The following is a 9,637-nucleotide window of genomic DNA, read 5'->3' as shown; positions in this document are numbered from 1 at the left end:
TGTTTAGTTGTTAGAAGTTATTTCCACAAAGAATCAGTTTTCTTGTAAGTAGTCAGTCATCTTTAGTGTTGTTAGGAAGACGAATATCAGGGTATGGCCAATGAATTACAAAAATGGTCAAGTTAAGAATAACTCCTTCATAATCATTCGTGAAGTGTTTTCAGAGTTCAATAATTTCCAGAATTTGTACCTAGTAGTGGATAAGGGAAGATAAAACACAGTAGTTGGATAATTCACTTACAAGATGTTTTTCACAGTACCTGCAAAATGTAGCTGTGGGTTCTTTCTTTAGGAAACATATGTTTCTGTGTTTTTGAAGTGACGACCTGTTTTGTGCTTCTCACATACCAGTAAGACAAAATTCCCTTAGAATCGAAGAAATTTTAAACATGTCAAATAATACATGAAGTTGAGAATTCTCTAAGGCAGAGGAATTCAGGTTTTAAGAGGGTAGAGAAATAAGCAAAATGACCCAGACATAAAACTTACCCTAAGAAAGAAAATAGCTGGGAGTGGAAAACTGATTCTTCAGAGGACAAAGATGGGAAGATAATTGGTTCAGAAGAAACACTTCCACCTGAAGTAGAGAAAAAGCAGAATGATAACCCTCGTGGAACTATGAAGGAAGAGAACCAGTGCTGTCTTCATAATCATGGAGGCTGGGATGGCCCCCGTATTAGAGACTCTATTGTGGACATTAAAAAGGTAGAAGAAAAAGAAGTCATTGTTAACTTGGAAAGGAACTAAAATGTTTTCAGGCCAAAGAAAATTCAATACTCAGATTGAAACTATGAGGGAAAAAAAAGATAATTGAAATACTAGAGTTAAAACAACAAAAAATAAAAACTTTTAGAGAAATTATTGAAAGAATAATATGTATTTCCCCAAATTATTGATTTACATTTCTATTTCTATTAAACCTGTGTATCATTTCAAAATAAGTGAAGTGATAGTCTTTCCCCTTTCTGTGTACCAGTCTATAAGTATGTATTGAATACTTACACATATCAAATGTGATGCCTACAGAGACCATTCAATGCTATTTAAAATGGTTAAACAGCTAAGCTCTGGAGCAATTAGAGTTGGAGCGAGAGATGTCCATGTGCTTACATGTATTATACTGGGAATGGAATGGTATTTATGTAATTCTGTGAACAGTTTATATTTGGACTACATCTGGATTTTTTGTCTTTCTTTCCAAAAGCAAGAATAATAACTCTCCAGTACAGCAAATTATGGACTTGGAGGAATAAACAGACATAACAGCATTAAAATAAAAAGGCGATTCTTGGAGAAATTAGATGTCATCAAATGCCATTTTAAAAGACTATGTACTTAAAGTTGAAGCATGACAGCTTTTACACTAGTTTAATAGCATTATGCAAAGAAGAAACCATCCTAAGATGCCCCCCAAAAACGCTTTGGACAGAGAACATGGATATTTGGAAGAGAATCATTAGAATCTGAAGGTTTCAGGAGAAAAGTACAGATCAGTCTCTCAAGTAACATATTCCCTAGTCCTATCTGTATGGAGACTTCCTTCTCTTTTTCTAATTTTTGATTTTTACAGGTACATAGTAGTATATATATTTATGAGGTACATGAGATGTTTTGATACAGACATGCTATATGTAATCACATCAGGAAAGATAGGGTATTCACCCGCAAGCATTTATTCTTGTTACAAACAATCCAATTAGACTTTTTAAGTTATTTTAAAATGTACAATTAAATGATTATTGACTATAGTCACCCTGTAAAAATATGTATATATAATGCTTCACAAATTTGCATGTCATCCTTTCACACGGCTATGCTAATATTTTCGGTATTGTTCCAATTTTAGTATATATGTTGCCAAAGCAGCGCTGTATAAAGACTTTCTTAGAAAGAATCAATTCCCTGTGAGGACAAATTTAAAGCAAAATAAAATACTGTCATGCCATTCAGGAGATGGTAACAGTTTCTCTGACCTTCAGAAATCTATCGAACTTGCCTTGAAACTCATGTTAATTTCAGAGCCAATGGATGTCCAAACTCTACAGAGGAGATGATGTTGGTAACCTGCCCATATTCCCTAACCCAAATTTCAGCCTCGAGCACCTGCATATATTTACCTTATTTCTTGGGGTCAGAGGTGCCAAAGAATCTCCTCTGTGAATAGCCCTCAAACAATGACCCATGAGAATTATATATACATACCCCAGTTCCTCAGAAAATACTTCTGAGGGGTGTGTTTTACACGGACTCCCCTTCCCTGACATGATGAAGTCCACATCCACAGTGGTAAATGGCTTAATAATGAATGTCTTTGACTATCTTCTCTTCCTTGTCTCAGTTCCTCCCTGGCCTAGTGGTGTTTTTTTCCTCCTTCCAAATAAACAATTTGCACTATAGGCTGGGTCAGGTGGCGCATGCCTATAATCCCAGCACTCTGGGAGGCCGAGCTGGGTGGATTACCTGAGGTCAGAAGTTCGAGACCATCCTGCCCAACATGGCGAAATCCAAGCTCTACTAAAAATGCAAAACTTAGCTGGGCGTGGTGATGCATGCCTGTAATCTCAGCTACTTGCAAGGCTGAGGCAGGAGAATCACTTGAACCTGGGAAATGGAGGTTGCTGTGAGCCAAGATTGCGCCACTGCACTCCAGCCTGGGCAACAGAGCAAGACTCTTACTCAAACAACAACAACAACAGCAACAACAACCAACTTGCACTAGAGTTGTTGTCTCAATGTCTGCTTCTGGGAACACACAAACTATGGCACCCTCCCTGAGATTTGTATGTATTCCCTTGGTGATTACATGTTTATAGGCCATGCATCCTCATAAGCTAACTCAGTTCCTCATCAGAGGAACTCAACTGCATCTTCAGATTCAAAAATAAGTATTCACTTCCACAACTTTTATGAATTCTAAATGCTTTATTGAAAATTTGGAGAGGTCAGGCCTGGTGGCTTACACCTGTAATCCCAGCACTTTGGGAGGGCTAGGTGGGAGGAGCACTTGAGCGCAGGAGTTTGAGACCAGCCTGGGCAGCATGGTGGAATCCCATCCTTACAAAAAATTAAAAAAAAAATAATTGGCTGGATGTGGTGGCCCACGCCTGTAGTCCCTGCTACTCTACATGCTTAGGTGTGAGGATCACTTGAGTTCAGGAGGTTGAGGTTTCAGTGAGCTGAGATCACTCCAGAAAGAAAATTTGGAAGGCTCTCTGGAAGCAGTCATTTTGTACAATGTGTAGCTACTCTTCTTCTTCCCTTCCTCTTCCTCAGTCTTTCTTTTGCAGGATACTTGGGGGAATTCCCATTCTTTTTATTTCTAGACAGCAATTTCTTTCTTTCATAGTTTAGGGCCAACCAGCCAGGGTCTGGAAGTCCCATATACTACTCCAAAAATTTTGTACTGTTTTCTCAAAGATACCTGTATCCCTTAGAGGAATTCTGGAGTCAACAGCTGAAATAATAACATTTTATACACTTTATTATGGTCAAAACTTCCCTGTATGGTCATCCATTCCTCTTTTTTTTTTTTTTTTCCCCTGAGACAGGGTCTTGCTTAGTCACCCAGACTGGAGTACAGTAGTGTGATCATTGCTTACTGCAGTCTCTAACTCAAGAGCTTAAGCAATCTGATTCCTATATTTTAAAACTATTATTAATTATCCTTATAGAATAAGAATAAAACAGTTACTCTCAAGGTTTTGTATACAGTAAACTGAATAGATTCTTTTTTCTCCGTATTCAATCATTCTCAACTCTTCTTTTTGTCATCTTGGTAAACTGAGCTAAATAAATTTTCCTAGTATAGTTATGAATAACTATATGGATATAGTAGAATGGTGGAATGGGTCCACCAAACTTGACCAGAGGTGGAACTAAGTTTTACTGGGCTCGGAGTTATACAATTTGGTGTGTGCTCTTAGGAAATGAAATATAAGAAAAGGTAGATGAGTCTTGGAAAGTCCAGAACCGAGAAATTCAACTCTAATTAGCTTCACAATAAATCTGCTTTAGTACCTGGCTCTCTGACAAGAATACACCATGTTTTAAAATCATCCCTTCTGATGTAAAGGACCTCTTCAAGGAGAACTACAAACCACTGCTCAGTGAAATAAAAGAGGACACAAACAAATGGAAGAACATACCATGCTCATGGATAGGAAGAATCAATATCGTGAAAATGGCCATACTGCCCAAGGTAATTTATAGATTCAATGCCATCCCCATCAAGCTACCAATGAGTTTCTTCACAGAATTGGAAAAAACTGCTTTAAAGTTCATATGGAACCAAAAAAGAGCCCGCATCTCCAAGACAATCCTAAGTCAAAAGAACAAAGCTGGAGGCATCACGCTACCTGACTTCAAACTATACTACAAGGCTACAGTAACCAAAACAGCATGGTACTGGTACCAAAACAGAGATATAGACCAATGGAACAGAACAGAGTCCTCAGAAATAATACCACACATCTACAGCCATCTGATCTTTGACAAACCTGAGAAAAACAAGAAATGGGGAAAGGATTCCCTATTTAATAAATGGTGCTGGGAAAATTGGCTAGCCATAAGTAGAAAGCTGAAACTGGATCCTTTCCTTACTCCTTATACGAAAATTAATTCAAGATGGATTAGAGACTTAAATGTTAGACCTAATACCATAAAAATCCTAGAGGAAAATCTAGGTAGTACCATTCAGGACATAGGCATGGGCAAAGACTTCATGTCTAAAACACCAAAAGCAACGGCAGCAAAAGCCAAAATTGACAAATGGGATCTCATTAAACTAAAGAGCTTCTGCACAGCAAAAGAAACTACCATCAGAGTGAACAGGCAACCTACAGAATGGGAGAAAATTTTTGCAATCTACTCATCTGACAAAGGGCTAATATCCAGAACCTACAAAGAACTCCAACAAATTTACAAGAAAAAAACAAACAACCCCATCAAAAAGTGGGCAAAGGATATGAATAGACATTTCTCAAAAGAAGACATTCATACAGCCAACAAACACATGAAAAAATGCTCATCATCACTGGCCATCAGAGAAATGCAAATCAAAACCACAATGAGATACCATCTCACACCAGTTAGAATGGCGATCATTAAAAAGTCAGGAAACAACAGGTGCTGGAGAGGATGTGGAGAAATAGGAACACTTTTACACTGTTGGTGGGATTGTAAACTAGTTCAACCATTATGGAAAACAGTATGGCGATTCCTCAAGGATCTAGAACTAGATGTACCATATGACCCAGCCATCCCATTACTGGGTATATACCCAAAGGATTATAAATTATGCTGCTATAAAGACACATGCACACGTATGTTTATTGCAGCACTATTCACAATAGCAAAGACTTGGAATCAACCCAAATGTCCATCAGTGACAGATTGGATTAAGAAAATGTGGCATATATACACCATGGAATACTATGCAGCCATAAAAAAGGATGAGTTTGTGTCCTTTGTAGGGACATGGATGCAGCTGGAATCCATCATTCTTAGCAAACTATCACAAGAACAGAAAACCAAACACCGCATGTTCTCACTCATGGGTGGGAACTGAACAATGAGATCACTTGGACTCGGGAAGGGGAACATCACACACCGGGGCCTATCATGGGGAGGGGGGCGGGGGGAGGGATTGCATTGGGAGTTATACCTGATGTAAATGACGAGTTGATGGGTGCAGCACACCAACAAGGCACAAGTATACATATGTAACAAACCTGCACGTTATGCACATGTACCCTACAACTTACAGTATAATAATAATAAATAAATAAATTAATTAAAAAAAAAAAAAATTAAAAAAAAAAAAAATAAAAAAATAAAATCATCCCTTCTAAAGCAAGAAGGGATATGTAGAACATTGTAGGAATATAGCAAGTCTTAAAACCACTCCTTCTAAAACAATTAGAATACTGAGTACTTACAGTCTTCCAGGCATTGTTGTAAGCAGTTTGCTAAGATTACTTTATTTAATTTATTTTAATCCAAAATATACAGATGAGGATATTATAGAACAAAGAAGTTAAAAAACTTGATTAAGGCTGCACAAGCTACAGTTTGGACAGTGGTAGTGGCTCTAAAGCCAGCACACATAACCTATACAGGTGTACCTTGTTTTATTGCACTTTGCTTTATTGCACTTTACAGATAATGCTTTTTTGTTGTTGTTGTTAACAAATTGAAGGTTTGTGGAAGCCTTCAGAAATTCTATTGGCACCATTTTTCCAAAATCATGTGTTCACTTCATGTCTCTGTGTCATATTTCAGTAATCCTCACAATATTTCAAAATTTCTAATTACCATTGTATCTATTACGGTGATCCGTGATCAGTGATATTTGATGTTAATACTGTCATTATTTTGGGGCACCAAAAATGGTGCTCATATAAGTTCACAAACTTAATTAAGAAATGTTGTATGTGTTCTGACTGCTCCACCAGCTGGCCATTCTCCAGTCTCTTTCCTTATTCTCAGGCCACCCTATTCCCTGAGACATGACAACATTGAAATCAGGTCAATTAATAACCCTACGAAAGCCTCTAAGAATTCAAGTGAAGGAAGAGTTTCATGTTTTTCACTGTAACTCAAAAGCTAACAATGATTAAGCCTGGGCGCGATGGCTCAGGCCTATAATCTTGGGACTTTGGGAAGCTGAGGCAGGCAGATCCCTTGAGGTCAGGAGTTTGAGACTAGCCTGGCCAACATGGCAAAACCCTTTCTCTACTAAAAATACAAAAATTAGCCGGATGTGGTGGCTCAAGCCTGCAGTCCCATCTACTTGGGAGGTTGAGGCATGAGAATCACTGGAACCAGGAAGGCAGCGGTTGCCATGAGCCGAGATTAGACCACTGCATTCCAGCCTGGGCAACTGAGTGAGATTTTGTCTCCAAAAATAAAAAATAAAATAATAATTAAGATTAGTGAGGAAGGTATGTAGAAATCTGAGAGAGGCAAAAAGCTAGGCCTCTTGTGCCAAACAGCTGAGTCATTAATGCCAAGAAAAAGTTCTTGAAAAAAACAAAAGTGCTGTTCTCTTCTAGTGAACACACAATTAAGAAAACAAACAGCCTTATTGCTGATATAAAGAAAGTTTGAGTGGTCTAGGAAGAAGACTAAACCAGCCACAACATTCCCTTAAGTCGGAGCCTAATCCAGAGAAAGGTCCTAACTCTACAATTCTATGATGGCTAAGAGAGGTAAAGAAGATTCAGAAGAACAATTTGAAGCCAGCAGAGGTTTTTTCATGAGGTTTATGGTAGTAAGCCATCTTCATAACATAAAAGTTCAAGGTGAAGCAGCAAATGTGAAGTAGAAGCTACACCAGGTTACCCAGAATATCTAGCTAAGATTATTGATGAAGGGGGCTCTACTAAACAACAGATTTTCAATGTAGACAAAACAGCTTTCTATTGGAAGAAGATGCCATCTAGGACTTTCATAGCTAGAGAGGATAAGTCAGTGTCTGAGCTTCAAAGCTTCAAAAGCCAGGATGACTGTCTTGTTAGGGGCTAATGCAGCTGATGACTTTAAGCTGAAATGAATGCTCATTTATTACTCCAAAACCCTAGAGCCCTTATGATATAGTTAGGCTGTATCCCCATCCAAATCTCATCTTGAATTCCCACACATTGTAGGAGAGACCCAGTGGGAGGTAACTGAATCATGGGGGCAGGTCTTTCCCATGCTGTTCTCATGATAGTGAATAAGTCTCATGAGAGGTGATGGTTTTAAAAAGCGGAGTTTCCCTGCACAAGTTCTCTTCTCTTGTCTGCCACAACGTGAGACATGCCTTTCACCTTCCACCATGACTGTGAGGCCTCCTCAGCCACGTGGAACTGTAAGTCCATTAAACCTCTTTCTTTTGTAAATGGCCCAGTCTCAGATATGTCTTTATCAGCAGCATGAGAATAGACTAATACACCTTAGTAAGTATGCTAAATTGACTCTGCCCATGCTCTATAAGTGAAACAAAAAGCCTGGATGACAGCATATCTGTTGTAAGCATGGTTTATTGAATATTTTAAGCCCATTGTTGAGAACTATCACTCAGAAAAAAATTTCTTTCAAATATTACTGCTCGTTGACAATGCACCTAGTCACCCAAGAGCTCTAATGGTGATGTACAGGATTAATGTTGTTTTCATGCCTGCCAACACAACATCTATTCTGTATCCCATGGATCAAGGAGTCATTTTGACTTCTGAGTTTTATTATTTAAGAAATACATTTTGCAAGTCTATAGCTGCCATAGATAGTGATTCCTATGATGGACCTGGGGAAAGTAAGTTAAAAGCCTTCTAAAGTATTCACTGTTCTAGGTAATAATATTTATGATTCATGAGAGATGGTCAGGATGTCAACATTAACAGCAGTTTGGAAGAGTTTGATTCCAACACTACAGGATGAGTTTGAGGGATTCGAGACTTCAATGGGAAAAGTAGCTGCAGATGTGGTGGAAACAGGAACAGAATTGGAATCAGAAGAGGAACACATCTTCAGAGATGTGACCGAATTGCTGCACTCTCATGATAAAACTGATGAATGAAGAGTTGCTTCTTAAGAATGAGCACAAAAAGTGGTTTCCTCAAATGAAATATAATCCTAGTGAAAATGCTATGAACATTGCTGAAATGACAACAAAGAATGTGAAATTTTATATAAACTTAGTTGATATAGCAGGGGCAATGTTTAAGAGCATTGACTAATTTTGAAAGATGTTCTAGTGCCAGTACAATGCTATCAAACAACACTGCATGCTACAGAGAATTCTTCCATGAAAGGAAGAGTCCATTGATGTGTTACACTGCATTGTTATCTTATTTTAAGAAATTGCCACAGCTTCCCTAATATTCAGCAACCAATGCCCTGCAGCCATCAGTCAAGGCAAGACCTTCTACCAGCAAAAAGACTCCAAGTTGCTGAGGGCTCAGATAACTGACAGCATTTTTTAGCAATAAAGTTACCCTTAATTAAAATATGTAACTTTTTTAGACATAATGTGATTGCACAGTTAATAGACTACAGCATAGTATAAACATAACTTTTATATGCAATGGGGAACTAAAAACTGTGCATGACTTGCTTTGTTGCAATATTTATTTTATTGCAGTGGTCCAGAACTGAACCAACATATCTTCAAGGTATGCTTGGATACACTATACTGCCTCTGAAAACTTTATCTTCTCAGTTCCTAAATAGTTCACTATCTCTAAAAAGAATATAAATCAAATATAAATCCATCATAAATAATAAAGCTCTGCTTTCTACCTTAGTGTTCAACCCATATTACTTTGGAGGTAATCAGATCAGCCATATGCTCACACAGAGGGGCACCAAAGGCCCAGTGATCGCACCAGTTTTTTCTTCTGATTCTCTCCAAAATAAAATTAAAATGCATGTATGTCCCGTTAAGCTGAAATCATTTCTATTAGCTCAGGCCAGTTTTTCTGTGCAATGGAGTAATAGTACAATTACTACAGAGAAGTAGGTTCAAATAGAGAGCCTCTGAGGCAATTCAAATTCCTGTGTTAGTGAATTGGCTGAGGGCGGTGAGGTATAAATGCCTACTAGGACTGTAATAAATACCCTGTGGGATATTTTTCCAGTTTACAAATATCCATATCCC

At 38.0% G+C, this 9,637-nt stretch overlaps 1 non-coding gene across 1 annotated transcript; it reads right to left on the bottom strand.

Annotated features, from left to right (window-relative positions):
- Positions 1–1,764: 1,764 nt before the first annotated feature.
- On the bottom strand, positions 1,765–1,866 carry LOC112636772. The gene has a single exon (XR_003122249.1). It is a non-coding gene; the product is annotated as a U6 spliceosomal RNA (small nuclear RNA).
- Positions 1,867–9,637: the final 7,771 nt, after the last annotated feature.

Source organism: Theropithecus gelada, chromosome 12 (assembly GCF_003255815.1).
Source record: "Theropithecus gelada isolate Dixy chromosome 12, Tgel_1.0, whole genome shotgun sequence".
In the NCBI taxonomy this organism is placed as follows: Eukaryota; Metazoa; Chordata; class Mammalia; order Primates; family Cercopithecidae; genus Theropithecus; species Theropithecus gelada.
This window is presented reverse-complemented; position numbering and strand designations above follow the sequence as displayed.